This window comes from Prionailurus bengalensis, chromosome A1 (genome assembly GCF_016509475.1).
Source record: "Prionailurus bengalensis isolate Pbe53 chromosome A1, Fcat_Pben_1.1_paternal_pri, whole genome shotgun sequence".
In the NCBI taxonomy this organism is placed as follows: domain Eukaryota; kingdom Metazoa; phylum Chordata; class Mammalia; order Carnivora; family Felidae; genus Prionailurus; species Prionailurus bengalensis.
The window spans coordinates 99,576,751-99,598,742 of NC_057343.1; the positions used below are offsets into that span (position 1 = coordinate 99,576,751).

Consider the following 21,992-nt stretch of genomic DNA (forward strand, 5'->3'; position numbering starts at 1 on the left):
AAGCTTATGAAGCAAGGAGTTGTTTTTACTTAAACTAAATGGCCTTAGGCTCCTAGGTTTTTGGGGTTTTTTAAGTTTATTTATTTGTTTTTTTAAGAGAGAGAGCAGGGAAGGGGCAGAGAGAGAGGGAAGAGAGAGAAACCCAAGCAGGCTCCGCAACTGTCAGTGCAGAGCCTGATGTGGGGTTCAAACTCATAAACAATGAGATCGTGACCTGAGGAGAAACCAAGAGTCTGATGCTTAACTGACTGACCCAACCATGAGTCCCAGGTTTTAATTGTATATACCACAAGGCCTTATTGAGATTATGCTCCCTCTCCCTGAGTCCATTATATCCAGAAGCACACTGACTTCTGGGGTTCCATTAATTTCAGAATTCCACTGATAACAATGGAATTGAAAATGTAGAAATCATAGGGGTTGTTTGTTTGCACATTGTTCAGGCTAGTAAAAGTGGATGGCCCCTACCTGAACCAAAAGTGCCTTGAGAGTCCCTGAGACTAGTTTTGGTTTGACCATGATCGAAGTTACTGAATTCTGCGTATAACCCAATGGTGGCACTTAGATAGTGTAGTTCATGTCTTTCAAAGTGTTATGATGTGAATTGTGTTCGAAAAGTAGCATGGCAAATATTGTTAGAGAGCCTGAGACCTCCCTCTGATTAATTCCAAGTGTAATGACAGTAAAGACTGCTTGTCATTCTGCTATTTGTCTCATTTACAAGGGTCATCTGCTTTCTGTTGGCTGTGTGGGTGTATAAATACACATCCTCACATTTTCTCCTTCCTAATGGTGACAAGATTGAAGAAAAGATGATAGGAAATTGACCCTTTCATTAAGTAAAAAATATCCTGGATGCCTGCCAGTTAACCTTGAAGTATTATCTTACTCCCTTTAAGTAAAACAAAACCGTTGTAAGAGACCTTCTATATGTGGCATTTTACAGTCTTTCCAGAAATACCATTCTGTTGTTAGTCGATGCAAGACATTTTTCCTATCTTTGAGCCTACAATATTTAGTCATGTATGCTTAACATGCAAAGCATTTGGGAAGAAGAAAAATAAAATTTAAGTAGACTGTCTTCTGTTTTGTTTTGTTTCCAATCCCTTTTGAGTACGTTTTGAAAAAGATCTTAATGACTAGAGATGGTCTCTTGGCATAGGCGACTGGATGTTTTTCCAAGGCCAGTTGCATCAGAGACTCTAATAATCAAAGAGAATCCTTGATTCCTTTCCAGACTATAACATAACTTTATTCAGCTGATTTGTCATGGCTGACCTCCTGTCCTCGACTTCTAACCCTGCCATGCTTGGCGAGGGAAGACTAGTTAACCTGATTATATTAGGTTAATAAAAAAGGCAACCAATAAGTCCAGCTTGCTGATTCAGGGAACACATCTGATCATTTATTTAAAAGCCAGAGGAAGAAAGAAAGGCCATTTTGTAAAAATGAGAGCAGCATTTTATTACTTGTCTATAGAATTTAATCGTTGGAAAACATCAGTGAATATTTGAGGGGGGAGCGTTGTTACTGCTTGCTCCATGTAATAAATTAAAAACCCAAAATGAATGTGGTTTGACAGAAGTGTTTAAACAAGGAGGAGGGAGCAATGCTCGTGTTTTAATTTTGTTTTGATTGAAGGTACTCTCGTTGTGCCATGGAAAAACAATGCCATTCTTCTCGCATGCCTCATTTCCAATGGAAGTCAGTAGAATGTACACGTGTTAACGTTAGCTCAGGCAGCCTTTCATGCAGTTCCATAAAGGGGTTTTGCCAAAAGAAGGGATGAATATCACAGCCATTCATTTCACAGTGCTCTCCAGTCTGGCTGCAACTGTTTGTCTGAACTGCACACACATCAGTGAATAAAACGGAAATTAAAAAGAGCAGCAGGAAAAGAGGGATTGAGGAAGAAGGAGGCTGTCAAAAGCATGTTTGGCTTTGGAGAAGACAACTCACAATCATTAGCTTGAGCAAAATTCCCGCTTGGCCTACGGTACTGAAAACATAATGAACGGTGAGATTTTTCTTTTAGAAAATAAAAACAAAATTAAAACTCTTCTCTAAACACCTCTAGTGAAGATGAAGGGGAACTAGGATAAGTAAACAGCTGCATTTTTATAGAGCTGAGCCCCCCATTTCCCCAGATAAGAAAGTAAATCAGTATGCTTTTCTATGTTCATGGAAAAAAATTGTCCCGGTGACTATTATTCTAAATTTGTTCCTGTAGCATTTATATTTCAGTATTCTAACACTATGTGCTATATTTCTCTACTGTAATTAAATATTAGAAAGTACTTATAATTCTTTGGGTACAAAAAGCACCGATGCTGATGTTATTAATAACGGTAGAACAAAGAGAGAAAGATATTTTGATTCTGGTTTTTATTTCTTGGCAAATCCACTTTCATGGCTTCCTTCATGGTGGGAGATGGGACACCGGATTAGGGCAGTTCTATCAAGATACAGCAAGCAACCCTAAGATCTTTTTTTTCTTTTCTTTTTTTTTTTTTTTTAAGTTTATTTATTTTGAGAGAGAGAGGGAGAGCGAGAGCAGGGGAGGGGCAGAAAGAGAGGGAGAGAAAATTCCAAGCAGGCTCTGCACTGTCAACATGGAGCCCAACACAGGGTTCAATGTCACAAACCATGAGATCATGGCCTGAGCTGAAATCCAGAGTCTGACACTTAACCGAATGAGCCACCCAGACGGCCTGCCCTGAGATCCTTTTTTGAGAATCTGATTCTCACGTAGCTTGTTCAGCACTGCTGTGGAATTATCTACCCCTCCCCAATGTATTTATGTTTCTTTGTAAAAAGGAAATACATAAACATTGCAAAATCCTTTTTTATCTGTTTTCATTTACTTTGTTCACCAATGCAGGGAGATAGATATGAATGTATATTTCGCCTCTTCCTCTTCTTCTTCCTCCTTCTCATCTTCCTCTCCCTCTCATCTTCCTCCTCCCCCTCCTCTTCCTCCTCATCCTCCTCTTCTTCAACAGATGAGGAAACTGAGTTTCAGAAACTATCTTGTCCAGACCCTTCTAGCTACTGTGGAATGAAACTTAATTTTGAGCTCCAGAGCTTAATTTTGAGCATGCAAGCATATGGTGCAGTGTATTCTGTGGAAGGAATATTTTGTATGTACAAATTGGAATTTGCACTTAATAATTATAAGTTGGTGATACTCTTGACAAAGTTAGTGGGTTGGGCCCATCATCAGCAGTAAGAAAGACTTCTGGAAAGTATTCTTCCAGCAAATATTTTCAACTTGGAATCTAAAAGGATAAGAAAGAGTGTTATTTTTGTCTCATCATTAACTCCTTCTCTATGGAAGACTTTATGACATTTAATTGTAAAATTTATTATCAATAATAACATTTTTTCAAAAGATTGACAAAAATTTCCCAAAACAGGTCTGTGGTAGGCTTCTAAGATATACTTTTTAGGAATCCTTTATGATATAAATATATTGAAATATTGAAATTTATATTGAAATTGAAATAATTGTGTATTAAAATATATTGACATAATTATACATATATTAATATCTTGAAACATTACCACATCATTGTAACTCAACTGTTATAAATAACATCCCTCATAAAACATAACTTCCATCATTATTAAAAATTGTGTCATTAAACTCATTTCAGCTGAATTAAAATTAATTTGCAACATAATTGAAAAATACCTTTTTTTCAAACTGTTGTCATTCTGCATGGACATATACATATGTAAAAAAAAAGATACAACTTAAGATAATAATAGATTTTTGCTGGTGAATGTAGATGTTCCATGAAGAAGAGAACTTCTATATTTTACTTATATCCATAGCTAATTTTCATAGAGGATTTCAACGAATTATTTTTTCAAGAATTTACATATCATAGATGGACTTTACAAACACTTTTAAAGTTTTTATTTTAGAGGGTAAAGTTTGCAGGGCCAATTTACATACCAGATACATATTCTATTTTTCTATGTAAAAATGTCAAAACCTTAATAAGCAGACACTTGTCATTTACCTACACAAATGAGTAAAAGGAGTGATCTGGCATAAAAATCTTTTAAGTCATTCCTTAAACTGACTTTAATGTTACTTCTTATATTTCATGTACATTATTCTTCTGTAGTTACTTTTGTATGAATGGAATATGCTTTTGAATGCTCTGGATGAACTAAACACAATAGAGCATAGTATTAGGCAAAGCTGGGAATGCCGTTGGAGCTGTTTTGAGTTGCGCTGTAAAGACTTGAAGTGGGACAGATGAAAGTCTATTTGGGACAGACTTGCAGCGTCATCTTCGAGGGCATGTGACCCTTGCCATTGCTTAAGACCCTGTCTTCAGAAGTCCTTGCCACCATACCCACACCCTGCTACACTTGGTGTTTAATGCTCTGCAGTCACTGACTTGACATTTTTATCTTTAAATTTGTGTTTTATAAGTGAAGTCCCATGGGATAATGAGGAATGCGTTGGGGGGCTTGAGGCTTCCCTTCATGCATGGTTCCGTATTTGCCACCCAGATGGATGAGCTCCTGGCCACCCATTTCACCTCATATAGGAAGAGATCACTACTGCCCTCCGTCTCCATGGAGGTCAGCACTGGCAGCTGGGTTTCCAGGTACGAGTTGCAGGGCAGAGCCCCAAGGGGATATACGGGGTATGCACTCAACTTGTGCCTAAACAAGCCCAGTATGAAATAGTGAATAAAAAAGCAGAGTGACTAGGCAAGAAAGGACAACGCTTTTTTCCTGCTTTTTGAACAAGTTCCTGAATTTCATTTTTCACTGGACCTTGTACATTTTGTGGCTAGCCTTGGTAACTTGGAACTGATGTTGTTGAATGTTGTCTGATATGCTAGCTCACATGAGAAGGGTCATTCTCGTGCATAATAAAGTATCAGGTACTTGTTTTAGAAAATGACTATCTGGCCTTAAACACTTGAGTATCATCTCTCTAAACTATCGCTCTGTTAGGGGCATCTGGGTGGCTCAGTCTGTTAAGTGTCCGACTTTGTCTCAGGTCATGATCTCGCAGTCTGTGGGTTTGAGCCCCTCCTCAGGCTTTGTGCTGACAGCTTGGAGCCTGGAGCCTGCTTCGGATTCTGTGTCTCCGTCTCTCTTTGACCGTCCCCCAGTCATGCTATGTCTCTGTCTCTCTCTCTCTCTCAGAATAAATAACATTAAAAAAAATAAGAATAAAATAAACTGTTGCTCTGTGAGACACATTACACTTACTAAATATCCTCTCTACTGCGTGTGCTACTTACAAGTTTGTTCAGTGTATGTTTCGCTCATGAATGTACAGATTCCTTGGGCAGTACCTGCCCTGCCACTGGGCTCAGGAAAGCAAGGCAGCTATCAGAGGGTCTCACATTTTAGAAAACGTCATAGATAATTCATTTCAAGACATGAGGTGTGTCAATTGAGAAAACACTGGTAGAATGAGCAGTGTCCTTTGCCTCACGTTAAAATAATTATTTTCAAGGTGATTTTCTCATCATTCATAATTTGTGAAGCATGAAATGAAATGTTTTCCTGAAGTAGCTTAATATTTAATAGAACTTAAAGATTCCAATGAAGTGCCTCCACAATTGGCTTTTTCCTAATTTGATCATATGCATTACATTCTATATGTATCAGAAGAACTAAAACAAATTTTGTAGAACTTGGAACCAATACATGGGCATATAAAATACACTGAATGGGTGAAAGGAAATAGCCCATGATGTTTTAAAAGTGATCCTAAGTCTTTTTATCTGACTACCTAGGTGGCTTCACCTACATTTTTCTTTTCAAACTGGTAATGTATTACCTCCCTATCTTTTAAGAACCAGCTTAAATATAATTTTTATCATTGAAAGCTCTTTGAAATGTTTTTCTTCACATCTCAAGGAAACCCTGCCCAACTTCTTCCATGATAGAATTTTATTTATTGTTGTTAATTCCTTCTTTCTGAAGGAATGATAGTACCTTTCCTACTCATAATTCCCTCTTGCATCAGACTTCCTGGCTGCAGGTCGGAAGTATCAGGGACAAGATTCAGAGGGGTCTCCGGTGTTACTAACATCTAAAAGTTCGATAACAATTTCAAGCAATGCACAATCTTTCCCTGTACCTCCTTCCTGACCACCCTTAGTCCTCAACACGTCTCAGAATAGGAAGCCAATAACATTTTGATGTATTCATCACTAACGAAGAACCTCTGCATGTATAACACCCACTCTTAGTAGTTGTGGGCTCAACTGGACAATCAATCTCACGTGACCCCAAAAGGCCACACTTGACCATGGTTTGATTAGAAGGATACAAAGCATGACAGTGGGGCAGTATCCAGTGATTCTCTAACATGAGGGTTTTCCCACAGGTGTTGAGGGTACACATCTTTCTCTAACCATGCAGAGTGACAGCTCAGGTGGGAGAGTTTGAGATCATGGGTAGGTGTGAGATCTACCCTAACACTCACCATGGCCACAATAGTAATCAACATCTGTTATAACAGCCCGAAACAAAGAAAATGACCAGTTACAAGTGTGCACCCCACTCAAGAAATCCCAAGAGGTTATTTATAGTCATTCACAGTCCCCCAGACCAGATGCAGTTTACAATTCAGAATTTATTTTTATTAGAAGCAATGTTGCCTAGTAATACAGCTGACATTCTACCAGTATCAGGTTTCTATGGAAACAGAGCTAGGAAGTTAACTCAGTGTCATTTTTCTTTTCAAAGAAGGAGAAAAATGTTTTGCTATCCCTTTATTCACATTAGGAAACATAAATATTTGGGGATTTTGATTACCAAACAAGGCTTTCTTCAAATAAATGCAAAAAAATGCAAAAAGCATTCAAAATGACAGCTATACATTCAACTCAAAATACTGTAAAAAGAATTACAAAATCTTAAAGAAAATAGACGAGGACAACTAATAAAGATAACAAGCAAATTAATTTAGAAAAATGATCAAACAAAAAAAAGGAAAGTTTGATTTTCAAAATTATTTTTTTGAAGAATGTCAAAATAGATCCCCCCCGCCCCCCCCCCCATATATCTAAGTCCTTAGGGCTGGTATAGCAAAAATAATATAGATTGGGTGGCTTAAACAACAAATATTTATTTCTCAGTTTTGGTGCCTGGAAAATGCAAGATCAAGGCTCTGGCTGATTCGGTTGTTTTTGGTGCCGCTTCAAGTTTCTAGAGAGCCTTCTTGTATTTTTTAATGGCAGAAAGGGAGAAAGGAGCACCTGGGTGGCTCAGTTGGTTAAGCGTCCTACTTCAGCTCAGGTCATGATCTCCTGGTTGGTAGGATGGAGCCCCGTGTCGGACTCTGTTGATAGCTCTGAGCCTGGAGCCTGTTTCAGGTTCTGTGTCTCCCTCTCTCTCTGCCCCTCCCCTGTTAATGCTCTGTCTCTCTCTGTCTCTCTCTCTCTCTCTCTTAAAGATGAATGAACAGTAACAAAAAAAAAATTTAAAAAAAAAGGGTGAAAGAGCTCTCAGGCCTTTCTTTTATAAGGGCGCAAATCCCATTCGTCAGGTTCTGCTGTCATGACCTATTCACCTCCTGAAGGCTCCACCTGCAATTACTGTCACATTGGAAATTAGGTTTCAACATATGAATTCTGGAGGGACACATTCAGTCTGTAGCACCATCGAAGATTAAGAAGAAAAAAAATAGAGAAGAAACAAATGAGTGACTTTAGGAATCAGCAAGAAGAACATTTAAAAGGCTTCCGTTTAAGTGTGGATAAAATAGTTAAATTTATTTCAAAAAATGTAAATAACCTAATTTGCTTCAAGAAACATTTAAGAGGTGCCTGGGTGGCTCATTCTGTGACTTCGGCTCAGGTCGTGATCTCACCGTTCATGGGTTCGAGCCCCACATGGGGCTCTGTGCTGACAGCTCAGAGCTTGGGGACTGCTTCAGATTCGAGGTTTCCCCCTCTCTGCTCCTCTTCTGCTCACACTCTGTCTTTCTCAAAAATAAGTAAACATTAAAAAAACCCAAAAACATTTAAATAAACAATACCAAAAGAAGGTGAAAGTAGTCAAAACTTTCACACTAAAAACTAAGGCATCATACTGAAATGATTCTATGAGCCTTTGCTTACCACTGTCACTGTTCATTGTACTGGAGATACTAAACAATGAAATAAGACAAAGGTAAAAACCACGTACAACCTAAATTTTGAAAAGGAAAGATGAAAGTATCAATATTTATAGACAATATGATTACTGATCTAGGTAATCCAAGAGAATACACAAAAGCCTGTTAAAACCAATAAGAAAGTGGCATAAACTCGCTACATATAAGAATACATTTTTTAAGTTCATTTTTTAATTTTGAGAGTAGGGTAATTATTTATTTATTATATGAGTAGGGTAGAGTCAGAGAGAAAAGGAGAAAGAGAGAGAATTCCAATCAGTCTCCGACTGAGCCACGCAGATGCCCTGATATGAGAATATTTTAAAATTCAATATATACCTAGTAATAAAGACATGCAAAATAGAATTTAAAAACTTTTTCATCCAAATAATAATGGAACCTACGGGAAGAGATCTAACAAGAGACATGAAAGGTATCTATGAAGAAAATGATAAAACTATTGAGAGACCTGGGGCGCCTGGGTGGCGCAGTCGGTTAAGCGTCCGACTTCAGCCAGGTCACGATCTCGCGGTCCGTGAGTTCCAGCCCCGCGTCGGGCTCTGGGCTGATGGCTCAGAGCCTGGAGCCTGTTTCCAATTCTGTGTCTCCCTCTCTCTCTGCCCCTCCCCCGTTCATGCTCTGTCTCTCTCTGTCCCAAAAATAAATAAACGTTGAAAAAAAAAATAAAAAAAAAAAAAAACTATTGAGAGACCTAAAATGAAGGTCTAAATAAATGTGACAGGCGGCTGCATTTCTGATATGATTACTTAATATTGTACAGGTACCACTTCTGTCCCAATTATTCTAGAAATTCAGTGTTATCCCACAGAATACGTACATTCTGCTAAAATAAAAAACCTGAATCTGAAACGTATACTGGAGTGAATTTCTAGCTTCCAGAAATACACCACACACAACCATGTGGGGATGTGAATTGTTACATGATAAGAATAGCATATCAAAGAGCAGTGAAATATGGGTAATTTAATACCTGCACTTAAAACATTTGGCAATCCATTTGGAGAAATTAAAGGTCAGATTGGGAAGTAGTTTCATAACAAATTACATAGGTAGATTCAACAAGGATTGACAAACCTTTTCTTTAAAGGACCAGATAGTAAATATTTTAGTCTATGTAAGCCATACTATTTGTCATAAATACTCATGTCTGTACTTGCAGCACCAAAGGGATGGTTTGGAGAATAGTGAATTTGGCTCGCAGGTGGTAATGCTGACCTTGATTTAATCTCACCAGAGCCAGAATTTCCTCACGTGGGAATATCCGTTTCACAGCTTAATATAACAATTGAATAAAATGTGAAATATTTAATTGTGTATCCTCAGGCTTGGCATAATGCCTGAGTTATAGTAGGTTTTCCACACATTTCCATTTAACTGAATGAAGTGAATGTCTTGCTGCTATTAGTTTAAGAGGGGAATAAAAGAGATTTTCTTGAAAATGCCTTTGATTTATTCATAGTTTCTACTTCTGAAAATGCAGCAGACACATGACACATTGTCACATAGTTAAAATATTTTAAATTATATATTTAATGAAATATATTTATAGGTATGTATTCATTTTATAAAGCATATATTTTACAACAATATGTAATCAATATATACAGATTTTGTATTTATATTTAATAAATATAGAATACAAAAAATAAAATTATAAAAATTCCATCAGGGTCCAAATAAATATAGGATTACAAGACCCTTCTGTTTGTACAAACTTTTTGTAATTTTTTTAGCATTTCCTTAACTTTGTGTGCTGTCTTTGACATTTAAAATCAGACTGCTCTTACTGCATTGGCATGCTTTCAGTCACTTAAAGTGCTACTTATATAAATTAATTAACTTGACATTTAATGACTTAAAGCCTAAAAATTATCTACTACCATTCATATTTTGTATATCACATTTGTTTCTGGAAAAATTTATAAAAATAAAAAAATAACCCTTGAAGAGAGTGAAATCGTTGACCTATTCCATCCAAAAAGTGAAGAAAATTTTAAACAAAGCCTTTTTGATTTTTTTAAATGATTTTATTTTTGAAAGAGAGAGAGAGAGAGAGAGAAAGCAGAAGCAAGGGGTGGGCAGAGAGAGGGAGACAGAGTCTAAAGCAGGCTTCAGACTCTGAGCTGTCAGCACACAGCCCTACCCGGGGCTGGAACCCACAAACTGTGAGATCATGACCTGAGCCGAAGTGGGACACTTAATAGACCGAGCCACCGCGATGTCCCTTAAGCAAGGCTTTTTTGGACAGAATGAAGCAATTAATCCACTGATCTGAAGATTGGGTCACAAAGCATTTCCATGAATGCTTCAAATCATTGTTGGGTATATAAGATCTTGGTGTATGTCATTTATGTTTCCTTATCTCAACGTTGAGTAAATTTATTTAATGTGTACAATTGTGACGATGAATGTTGTGTCTGCGTATTTGAAGCAAACATACAAAAAGGGCATATGGAGGTTTGAAAATATATCTTAAAAAATAATAATCGAAGTTCATGAAATTTTTCAATTTGCAAATTATACATGAAAAATTATTTGGGGCTTTTGTTTTGCAGGGAAGAAAATATTTGAGCCTGAGGTTAAGAGATTGAATGTGATATCTGATACCGTTATTTCCAGGGAGAGGCCTGGAAAACTAACAAATCTTCAGAACTCAGTACGATTTCAATGCATTCCACTAATACCCAATCTTAGAATTCAATCAGCGGATATAGACATCTGCTGTTGGAAGATTTTAGTCTCTGCTTTTAATGTATGGTCACTGAAGACTGAGCTGAATGTCTGCTTCCATTAGATACCTACAAAAATTGGTGGGACAGGAAAAGCTTCATAAATAATGTTGGCTCTTATCTTAAATAGATGGAAATTGAATGCAAGTGTCTCTTAATTTAATTAAAAAGGAATGGGTTCTTTTGTCCTCTTCAATTTGCCACTAAGGAAGCATCTGCAACTGGGATTATTAGTTATTGCTTTCAGCTGATGGTTTTGCCATTCCTTTGCTGTAAGCATCTGCCCTCTCTATGCTCGCTCTGCCTTCCATCGTATTCTCCACGCTTCCTCTGGCCACTCTCCTCATCAGACTTCTTCAGTAGTTCCCGTTACCCTTGGGATAAAACTCTAAAATTTTTTTTACGTAGTATGAAAGGACACCTTGGCCCCTGCAAGCCTCTCCAGAAAAAACTACATTTTCTCCTCTCAATTGTATGCTACACGGTATTAAAGGCACCACTGCTCTCCTTTACTTTTGTCCACCTGTTTCTGTTGGAAAAATCCTTATATCATAACTAACAGCAACGTGCCACTTTTGCAAATTTCAAACGATTCCTTAAGTCTCAATTCATGTGTCATCTTCTGTAAGCTTCTAGTCCTATGCTCCTTCTTTATTTGATACACTATGGCATAAATCTGCTTTTACCATGAATTTTTGTGTGTCTCCTTACCTTCTGGGTACTAATATACCTGGAGGGAACATTATATTTTTACATCTAGAGCAGTATCTGGTATATGGTGGGTAGGGAATACATCGTTTTGAATGAATGATTGTTCTACCAGTTTTAATAAGCTTTAAAAAATAATGATGTGGAGCGATAAAGACTCCTATATCAGAGACCCATGAAAATATAACTGGCATATTTAATTATCTTTGCCCTAAGTACATGAATTGTGTTTCTGTGTGCTTGTAGAAAGTCACTTTTGTATGGTCTTACTTAATAGTAAAACCCAAATTTTCATTATTATATTACTATTGCTGATACATTAGTAACAGCTCTAACGTCAATTTCCTTTACAGGCGTGGAGGCTTATGTTTCTAGAACATACAAAAATAACATAAATAGGCAGGTGCAAATCATGCTGTTAGATTAAGGGTAGCTTAAGCCAGTTTGTTCCAGCCCTCTGAATTCCTCTATATTGATATATTCTTGCACTGTAAGCAACTCTGTCTTCCACTACTTCTGTGTTGTTCATACAACATCTTTAGTGATGAGTCAGAGCTAGCCCCCAACACACATTGATTAATCGCGTATGGTGATTTTTCTAGTTTTCATCTTGGAAATGAGAGAGGATCATTACTTTATTTCATTTTCATAGTTGAAGTTATTTAGTACTAGGACTTTGCTGTGGCAGGTGAGAATAAAAAAAACGAAAAAGAATTATGATTAACCTACTAGAACAGTAATGACTGAATTTGTCACAAAAGGATTGAATTATTTATTCTGTTTGTGTGTATGTTTGTGGCTCTGTATTGGAGAAAGCATCATGAGTTTGGAGTTCACCTACCCTCCTCCCCCATGAGGGAGTTAAAGCAAGAGGTTCTCAAGCTAAAAAATATAGTTAGGGGTGCCTAGGTGGCTCAGTTTGTCAGGTGCCTGAACCGAATCTTGATTTCAGCTCAGGTCTTGATCTTGTGGTTCATCAGATTGAGCCCCAAGTCAGGCTCTGCATTGATAGGGCGGAGCCTGCTTGGGATTCTCTCTCTCCCTCTCTCTCTGCCCATCCCATACTCATGCATATGCTCTCTCACTCTATAAAAACAAACTTTTAAAATGTATACTTAAAGTCATTACTGTCTCTGACTTTTAAAGTAATTTATTAATCAATTGATTTTTGTATCAGGTTTATTTTAATAACTTTCTCGACCTATTATAGTAAGTCATTGCATAAATATTCTCTATTACATCGTAACTTAAAGAGCAGACCATAGACGCTCTCTCATTAAGTGATGTTGGATAGTGGGTGGGCAGGTTGAGAGCTACAGCTACATTTGTTTTTGTTTTTAAAAAAAATATGTTCATTAATTACAAATATGAATATAAATTATTTTAAGGTGCTAGTTTAAAAGTATTGTAGATATTCATGAAGTAAAAAAAAGACTAGCTCTTTGAATGCTCTGTTGCATCAGGAAAAGGATATTATTTTGACAATTTGTTAATATACTGAGACTATACAGATGGCAATGAAAGATTATCTTAATGAAAGTGATTGCTTGATAAAATATTTTTTGAGGGTGGTATATATAAAAAGTTTATAGTCTAAAAATTTATGAAACATCCTGAGAACTTGGTACATTCACAAGTGGACAAATTTATCTGAAGTTTTAAAAAAAATGCTAGGGCACCTGGGTGGCTTGGTTGGTTAAGCGTCCGACTTCGGCTCAGGTTATGATCTCACGGTTTGTGAGTTTGAGCCCCGTGTGGGGCTCTGTGCTCACAGCTCAGAGCCTGAAGCCCGCTTTGGATTCTGTGTCTCTCCCTGACCCTGCCTGGCTCCTGCTCTGTTTCTGTCTGTCTCTCACAAAATAATAAATAAATGTTAAAAAAATAAATAAATAAAATAAAAACTGCCAGAAATAAGATCTTTTCATTGAAAGATAAGCATGCTACCACTAAATTTTGACAACTGATTTTTCATATGTTTTTATATATGAAATATAAATGGGATATGTGTTTAAAATATGCGTAGACACTTAAAATCCTCGATAAATCAAATAATTTTAAATTACGCATCCCATTAACAAACAATTGGCTCATTAATAAGTGCAATGTGTTTTTGTTAAACTGTTTTTACTAGTTAAACTGATCTTTTATGTTTTGTTTTCCTTCCTTTGACAGGTCCTTCAGGTTGGAAGGAATATCTTTATTTGGAGGCATGTCAGCTCATTTTTCTCACTTCAGATTCATCAATATGACTTCTTGAGGCCAGAACGAATTTTGAAGTAACCAGGAACCTGTCCATCTTAGAGCAGCAAATCCCTCAACTTTGGAGCACAAAAGATCACTGATACGGTCTGCATAAAATCATCTGCCTCAGTCTGACAGCCATGAGCAGAACCCTGGGGGCAAAAAAAAAAAAAAAAAAAAAAAGCCACAGCCTTAACTCTTCACTCTGAAATTACCAAGACAATTAAAAAAAAAAAAATGAAAGGAACTAAACAAGCAAGCCAACAATACCACCACCGACAACAAAAAACAAACACAACCCATTTTATTTCACCTTGGAAAAAATATTCCCAGATGTGAGCCTGAAAAAATTTATATTCAGCAATTAAGCTAGAAAATTGTAAGTTGACTTATCATTTGGGAAGGTGAAAGTATAGAGGTAGAAGCTATCTCTAGCTAGAATTATTTAGCAGTTTAAAACAAGTAGACAAAAACAATGAACAGAGGAGCACGTCAGCAAGGAACAGTGTTAGGACAGAATGTTGCTGTCTGCAGAGAGGATGTCTGCCATCTTGTGTACACCCTCAAAGCCATAATGGAATAAAAGCATTGTCGTTGATTGCTTGAAAAGTTTCTGCATTCACTCCTTCACTCCATATTAAGAGAGAGGGGAGGCCAGTTCTTACTGATTACTTCTCAATGCACTTCTAATATTTGCACTGTCACGTCCATTCAGGGTAATGATGTGTGCCGTTATTTGCACAGATGGTCCCATGAGTTTTGAGGCCACAAGCGGTTACATGCACGAGTCCAAAAAGGAAACATTTCAAAATTCTCCAGACATTGGTTTCTCTTTCTTCTGTAAAGATCAGTTATCTTATTCAAAAAAAAAAAAAAAAAAAAAAACATGGACTTGTCTCAGATTAAAAAAACTACAGAATAATAATGAAAAAGCATCAGTGTGGTCAAAGGAATGAAGAAGGGATCAAAAGTTTATTTTTGGTTTTGGTTTTGTTTTTTTAGTGAAGATCATTTTTATCATAAGCAGCCAAGAAGTCAGATACAGTGAACTACACACTAAACATTTGTGTTGAACATCTATTTGTTCTCTTAATTAAAGAAATCATTTGTAATTTGTATTTGACATATAACAGTTTTTTATAGCCATTTATCTATGCTTCATGGGAAAATGTACCAAACAGCATTTTCAGTTTATTTTTCTAAATAAATGTGTTGTTTGTATTATTTGTAGTTGCTTATTCAGTTTGGTTTTCGTTACTTGACAAATAAGTTACTTGTCATATTAATTAAGAACTCACGGAAGACTGAAATTTAAAACATTTGTATGGTATCAAATTGTGCTTTCTATTTCCTAAACCCTGAAGAAGAAATGATTTATCTTACACCATGACTTTCTCGTCAAGCGTTATGTTAACATTCTAGTTAGACTAATCACCCAGAGTTGGTTTTAATATATGGAAACTGCTGGAAACAAGAAAGTTTGCGTATTATATCAGCAAGGACTTTCCCTACCTACTCTTTCTAGAAATCTGCTCCAGAAGATGAAAATTAGATAGATTTTTTTTTTAAAGACCATTATTCATGCCTAAGGAGTTCTCATTAATGCCCTCCCAAAGGTCTGCTGAGAACTTTCACTAGTGCATATAAAAATGACAGACTAGGCAATCGTACTAGAGCAAAAATAAAATTCTGCTTAAGGACTCAGTAAGTACCTTCACAGTGTTCATCCTCATTTGAGGCGTCATTGTTTATGATCCTTGTTACCACCAATAAGTAGCACGCAACTCAAACAAATTATTTTTTTCTTTTTTCTTTTATTAAGGTATAATTGATATATTAGTTTCAGGCGTGCAATGTAATAATTCAATATTTGTGTATTATATTACAAAATAATCACAGCAAGTTCAGTTAACATCCATCACCATGCATAGCTATATTTTTTTCTTCTTGCGGTGAGAACTTTCAAGATCCACTCTGTTAGCTACTTTCAAATATGCAATCCAGTATTATTAACTATAGTTATAGTCAGGCTTGTGGTGCTCTAGAATGCAGCTCAGGGAATGCAAAGATAGTGCCAGCCCTCTGAGGTCTCTGGAAAGGATAACAGTGAGCCCTCAGATGCTTGTTTTCATTTGAAGCCTGCCCCTCAGGCTGTAACTATGGAGGAGGTAGGCTAATGGGTTCCTTTTAAGAAACATGGAGCTCCTGGATCTGTTGCTTCCAGCTGTCCCTGGAGGATGGGAGCTATTTAAGAACTCTCTCCATTGATTGCAGTTGTGTGGGACCCATGAGGGTAATTACCCCTGGCCACCAGAGTCATGTAGGGATGTCCACAAAAATTGGGCACCAGCTGAGGGTCTAAGCTCTTTTCTGCAATACACAGGTGAGCTGGCGCAAGGCAGAGGGAGACGGAGAAGATGGCATCCACCGGCCTTTTTTTCCTGAGAGCTCATGTGTGGCCTGTAGATGTGTGTCAGATCAGAAGCCTGTCCCTCAGGCCAAAGCTCCAGGACAGGCAAATAGGCCTCTGTCTCAGAAAGACTGGGGGTGTGCTCCAGTATGTTATCAACGCAGGGCCCTAGAGTTGGTAGGCTACCAAGAACCTTCGTGCTCATTGCTGTGATCTCGCGAGACCCAGGAACACACGCTGCCCTGCCCTCCTGAGCCTGGCGGTCACCGCGCAGCAGTAGCGGAACGCCGGCCAACGGACATGTGTAAAAGCAGTCCTCTGGGAGATGCACACGCTTTGGTATGTGGTAGAGGAAACGTGTATTTCTTTTTCTGTGAAAAAGAAAGAAAGAAAAAAACCCTAGCATTAAATTAGGGGGACAAAAATGGCGCCTGTTAGCTGAAGTGAGGCTGAGAGAGGGAGAGCTGGAGATGGTGGCCGCCAGCCAGCGTGTGTCCTAGATTACATCTCTGCATGTGTCCTAGATTACATGCCTGACCCTCAGGCTGCGACTTGAAGATCAGTAAATGGCGCCCGTAGGGCCACAAAGTTGGGAGCTTCTGGATTGGCTGCTTCTGCGCTTGAACCCTGGGGCGGGTGAGTCCTTGTGAGAGCCTTTGAAGAGCCATTCCTCAGCTTTTTAGTCTTGTGGGTCTTGTGGACCGTTTGATTTGCAAAGCTGGACCTTTGGTGTGGGGGAGGGGGCGCGGGGAGCGTTTCTTCCCATGTGGGTGCCCGCTGTGGGGTTCAGACTCCTCACCTGGGGAGAAGCTCAGCTCCCTCCCAGCTGGATCACCTTGCAGGGGTTGGGGTTTAAGGGCGAGTTTGTGCCCCAGCCCCTCTTCCCGCCTTCGATGTGGACGTTCTGTCTTTAGCCTGGTTGGGTAAGAGTTGGTCTGCTCTTAGGTTTTGTCCCAGGAGGTGGTTCGACGTGTGGCTTCAGATTCAGTATGTCAGCGGAAAGAGGTGAGCCAGGGATCCTCCTCTGTCACCATCTTGAACTGGAACTCCCAACAACCTAAGATAAATTATTTTTAATAATTAAAAGAAGAGGTCATTAGGTTTATTCCCCAACGATGACCCGAAACCACTTCCCATTTTGTTCTGCACACTTAAATTGATTTATTGTCGGCAATCTCTCCTGGTAGTACTTAAAGTATCCTGTAACATAATGAAAATTAGTTTGCCATGCATGATTTGAACCCGTGAAAATTAAGACGTTGTGCGTGAAAATAATCCAGCTGGGAATCAAATTGCCAGTTCCTGTGAGATGTTAGGCATTGAAGTATGGATGCATGGGCTCATTCACATTCTTTTAACGTCTATGCTGATTGCTTCAAGCTGTGAATTACTTTCAATCATAAATAGGAAAATCTACTCCCCCCGCCAAACATCTAGAAGTAAAATATATCAAAAATAAGTGATAAAAATCATAGTTCTTTACTCGATGCATATACTGGTTGTTGAGTAGTCCTGTCTCTGCGATAGTCTATCGTGAGACCCTAAAGAATTTTGCAAAGAATTTTGACCTTATCAAGCCAGCGCTTGGGTAAGATAACACCACTGGTAATTGATAAAGTGAATTAGGGCACCTGGGTAGCTCCGTTGGTTAAGCGACCATCTCATGATTTTGGTTTAGGTCATAATGTTGCGGGTAGGGAGTTTGAGCCCAGCATCGGATCTGCACTGGCAGTGTGGACCATGCTTGGGATTCTCTCTCTCTCTCTGTGCCTCTCTCATGCACTCTTTCTCTCTCAGAATGAATAAATAAACTTAAAAAAAAAATGAGGCTGTGAAGTGGGTAGGGGTGAGAAAGTACATATCAGGAAAAAAAATCTACTTTCTTTGAATTACATTTATTTTCTTCAACTTGAATTACATTTACTTTCTAAGTTATGTCACATTTTAAAATCACGTTCTCTTCTTTTGTTCTCTTCAAATTTTAGATGTACCCTTTGCTATTTTCACAATTCACTATTACTTTCACAAAACCTATTAAACAATCTTGAGTTCCCGTTGAGAATTACTATTTACAGATTTCTCGAATTGAGCATGCCGATGTAGATAATCTCCACTTCCTGACATTTGCTTTTGGAGTGTGGGTTTGTTACATTTACATGCAGCTCCAACTGTTCTTGCTGGCCCCAGTTCACATAATTACCAGGTGTATCTGTATGGGTTAGATGATTCTCTTTATTTACTGAGTGCCTAGTCTGCAACACGAACTGTTCCAGGCACCAGAAAGAAATGGGTTCGGAAAAAAGGCATGGGTCCTATTTTGATGCAGTTTAAAATCTAGAAGATTGGAGAGGGAAATACATTAAACATGTGATTTCACTAGGTAACAAAAAGAAAATGCATCAGTGTGCTAGGTTCTGTAAAGAAGGGTACATTTTATGCTGAGGCTATATATATCCAGTGGTTGTAACTCAGTGGGAAAAGTAAACTTTGAGCCGAGATCTCAAGAGTGACTACCAGATAAATGAGGCAAAATCATGAGCAAAGCAGTACAAAGGAGAAAGAAAATAGAATTTCAGAAGTCCTGAAAACAAGGCTAATTAGATTGGAGCAAATAGAGTAAGGACGATAGCACAGAGAAAATATGTACCCAATATACCTGATTGAATCCAAGCCATAAGAAAAATGGGGAGTGTAGTGGGGGCAGGTTCCAAAAGATAATCAAAGAGTGCAGAATTATAAAGAAAAACATTAAGAATGGCCTTGGGGGCATTTTTTATTTATATAAGGTATAGTTCCCAATGAAGATGCAAAAATGCATTCAGTAGCTATATTTAAATTCATAAAGGCTTGAGCAACTATAGGTAGACTAACATTTAAACATGTTGAGGCCAATTTCTGTAAAAATAAATTTGCCTCTATGTGTCAGAGAACCCAAACTAACAAATAAGAGGCTGTTCAGACATGACAGAGCACTTCCTTAAAGTCATCAGGGATCCAGTCTTCCAATTTTCTGCTCTGATGTCCTTGGAATATGACTTTTGTCCTTATGGTGCACAACAATTGCTAGAGCTCCAGACATCACATACACATTGCAGGCAGTACAGTGGGGAGAGAGCTTACCACTTCATTTGTAAGGAAATTTACTGAAAAATTTTCACAGGGTATTTTAGTATATCTGTCATTGTTCAACTGGCCCCAAGAGCATAAGAACGAAGGAATGTAGTCCTTTGGCTGGGTACTTTTGTCACTTTGAGTAAACTTGGTATTCTGACACTGAAAATTTTGGGGAATGAATTATGGTACCCACAGCTATCTAATTCTGCCACAGGACTTCAAAAATGTAGCACCAATTCATCATTCCCTGGGTTGAGTATTAGAGATTTTAAACACTAAACGATATGCAGGCTTGAGGGAATACAATTTTCAGCTCATATTTTCAGGAGAGAAATAACAAGTGGAGTTACATCATGTGAACATTTAATCTTCTTTGGCTTTTACTACGCTCACATCTAGTCCTTTTTATGGACATATACACAGGATTGACAATCATATGGAAAATCTCTATATGTTTCCTGTTGTGAGTATCTCAACACACTTTGATTCTGGTCCAGAAAGAACAGTGCACTTTATAGATTGTAGAGGGAATTTTCACAGGACATTTTGAGTCTATCATACCTCATTATTATGATATTCTAATGTACTGATAAATGGAATTTATCAGTAACTCACTAGTGCATACTTTAGTAGGGGGTTTTATAAATTGTTTTGGGGAAAAAAGTAGTATTAGAATTGCCTACCATCTTTCAGATGAACAGGTCCTTAAGTTTGCGGGCATATTTTATGCTGTTTTTATGTAAGCGTCCTTTAGTAGTTTTTGGTTTGGGCATAAAGAGGGGGTTGTTCATTGGGTATAGTGACAAGATCCAGGTATTCCAGAGGCTTAGATAGAGGAAATCAGTATACCCATAAAATTAAAAGTAAATGCTTGTAAGTATGTGTAGTATGGGTTCCTATAGAAAATGCAGGTCCCCACAGTCGTATGCACTTACCTAAACACAGAGACTTTCTTTGGTCCCGTGCCAGTAAATGCGTACAATAATGTTAAACATGTTTGAAATTATTTGAGATTTAGAGATAAAAAAATAGCACGCAAATTGGAATTCAGTGTGATTGATCAAAAAGAGGGTAGTCTGTACTTTTCAGGACTTATCAGTCTTTTTAATCATAAAATAAAGTTAATTCATGAATGACTAATTTAACCGACCACTATGATCAAATGAGCTGTTCTATAGCCTAGGAACATATGCTCTGCAAGCTTCTTTCAATTTCTCTGGGGAAGTGTCTGAATCTTCCAGAAGTGTTTATGCTTTATTATCCAATGTGCAGACTGAACCCACAATTTGCTAACCTGATATGTGTTTTGAATAATTTCTGTTTTTATATTGCATGCTAACATAGAATAAATTTTTCAATGAAACATGAAAATGAGACCAAACCTGAATAGCACTTTGTACATTAATGACAATTCCTTTGGAAAATTACCAAGAAGGAAATATGCAATATTTTACCATAATCCAAAGAACTACTCTTTTTTTAAATGTTTATTTATTTTGAGAGAGAGAGAGCAAGGATGAGTGGGGGAGAGGGACAGAGAGAGCAGGAGAGAGAATCTTAAGCAGGTTCTGTGCTCAGCTTGGAGCCTGATATGGGGTTCAATCCCATGCCTATTAGATCAGGACCTGACACTGAAATCAAGAGTCAGATGCTTAACTGGCTGGGCTACCCAGGTGCCCCCCCATAGAAATACTCATTTTAATTTAGAGTACTTAGAAATTGAGAGAAAGGAGCTTGGGATAAAAAGAGGAAGGTATACAGCATGTTTTATTACTTAAAATTCAAGTTTTCACTTTATTTTAAAAATGTGTTTAATTTGTATTTATTATAAATTAACATTATTTACTCAATTAGATAAATTACAAAATTTATCCCATTTACCACCATTTGTCTATCCTATCCCTTCTCCAAAGGGAACCTGTGGCACAGATACAAATACCAATAGAATAATATAGTATTGGTGTGTATATGGATATGAACACATGTGTGTTCTCCATTAATGGCATCATATAATTGATCTAGTGTTTTGCCACCTGAATTTGTTCTACTGATGAATATATTTTAGAGATCTTTCCCCACTGTTACTTGTATCTCCTAGGAATTCCCTATATATAGTATTTACTCATTTCTCTGTGTTTGGATGTTCAGATTATTTAGTTTTTTGCTGTTATAATCAACACTGCATGCAACACAAGCATAGGTGATTTCCTGTGCACATCTGCACGCTCTAAGGTGAAAATTGAGATCAGTTTTTCTTTACGAATATACATGGCCAATGCTGTAAAATTTTTAAGTTTTCAGTTTTGAGAGACAGAGTGCGAGGGGGGAGGGGCAGAGAGAGAGAGGGGGAGACACAGAATCCAAAGCAGACATGGCCAATGCTATATAGCATGTAGCATTGCCACAGATTTTGAAATTTTATTATTAAACTTCTTTGGCATTAGTGGTAGTGGTGTGTCAGAAGTCTCTTTTTATATCAGGAAATTCTGTTTAATTAACAGGAAATGAAACTGAGGAGAGAGGAACCATAGATTTTTGGGGGTAATAGATTTCACTGGAGAAGTGTCATTTGGCGCAGTAATTACTATTTTCCAAAAGTACAGATGTAGGCATTAGTTTCGGA

General features: G+C 37.7%; 1 protein-coding gene across 1 annotated transcript in view; it reads left to right on the forward strand.

Moving 5' to 3' along the window:
- Positions 1-15,069, forward strand: part of PRR16 (proline rich 16) — a 308,323-nt gene extending 293,254 nt beyond the window's left edge. The window contains exon 3 of the mRNA XM_043586072.1: positions 13,777-15,069. The gene's annotated coding sequence lies outside the window, so the exon portion shown is untranslated. The remainder of the gene's footprint in view (positions 1-13,776) is intronic.
- Positions 15,070-21,992: the final 6,923 nt, after the last annotated feature.